The following is a 1359-nucleotide window of genomic DNA, read 5'->3' on the forward strand; positions in this document are numbered from 1 at the left end:
TGCTGGTTCTTTTGTTTGCATGATGTTTTTATTGAGGAAAAAAAGAGTTCATTTGAATCAACTTACCCTTCGACACATGTGCCAATCCCTACAAATGTTTTTTCTCTTTTGTTGATCTTGGTTCTTATCCTTTTGCAGGTTCTTGCTCTTCTTGTGTTGTATATTGGTCTGATTATGTGTCTTCTGGGTTTCGAAACTATACCATCTTGTATTGCTTTGTTTTTCATCTCCATCAAATATATATTTCTTGAAATGATGAATTTCCAATTAAATGGACCATATGACTTTTAAGCTTGACATTGCTCACTTTAACCTACCATCATATCTAGCTTTCTCGTTTGGCCATGCTGCATATGGTTTAATACCATGAATTAATAAGGTCATAGCGTGTAATCTTCATGGATTTTGCTCAATATTGTCATTATATTCTTCTTTGACCATGTTGCATGAATCGATTCTGTTGGTAATACGCTCTACATTGTAGTCTTAATGAATTTTGCTTAATATTGTCATTAGATGCTTCTCATTAAGTGTTTCTCTAGCACTTTATGTGAGTCTAATATTATATTTACCCAATATTGTGTATGCACATGTGAACATTCTCTTGCAGAAGTTTGAAATCAAATGTATTTAGCACCTCTGTTTGATCTTGGCATGCTGATTCTTAGTTTTCCACCATGGATTTGATTTCTTAAGATTTCTAAAATATTTTTGGCTTTTCTTTATTTTATATTATTTATTGTAATCATCAATGGATGTGATATGATGTAATGATCCATTCATGCTTCTTGTTTGAGCATATTCCATGCATATGAATGTATCTAGTCTAGAATTCCTCTTGATCTAGTCTTATTGTTGTCAAATTCGTATTTTTCTCAATTTTTAGAATCACATGCTTTACATAATTTGCTTGGAAATATTTGTCTAGGTAAGCCAATGATCTTATTATGATTTTGGAGATGAGATTTTGAAGTTCACACTACCATGTCTTTTATCCCGTAACTTTGAAGATGGCACTCGTTGCTTACTTAAGTTAGAATTTAATTAGGTTTGCATTTGGGGAGACTTGGAAGGAGCCCATGGTTAATTTAAAAGGCTGTGACCTACACGAGTGACCTACACAATTGGCATAAAGGGTGAACGGAGATATACAAAGTCCCTAGTCATTGTAAAATATGTAGTGTTGTGAATTGTCAATTTTGAGGGAGGACTATAGCAATGTTTGTCTTAATAATGCATCGGGTTGTCTTAAAATGCTAAAAATTATGAGTTGAGTACATTATTGTTGTGTGATGGAATGTTTCCTTTTGGGGAAGGTTTGATTAGTGAGAGAGGCAATGAAAATGCATGTGGAAGAGC

Source organism: Dipteris shenzhenensis, chromosome 4 (assembly GCF_047967505.1).
Source record: "Dipteris shenzhenensis isolate YYH24624 ecotype China chromosome 4, Dip_SZ_1.0, whole genome shotgun sequence".
Classification (NCBI taxonomy): Eukaryota; Viridiplantae; Streptophyta; class Polypodiopsida; order Gleicheniales; family Dipteridaceae; genus Dipteris; species Dipteris shenzhenensis.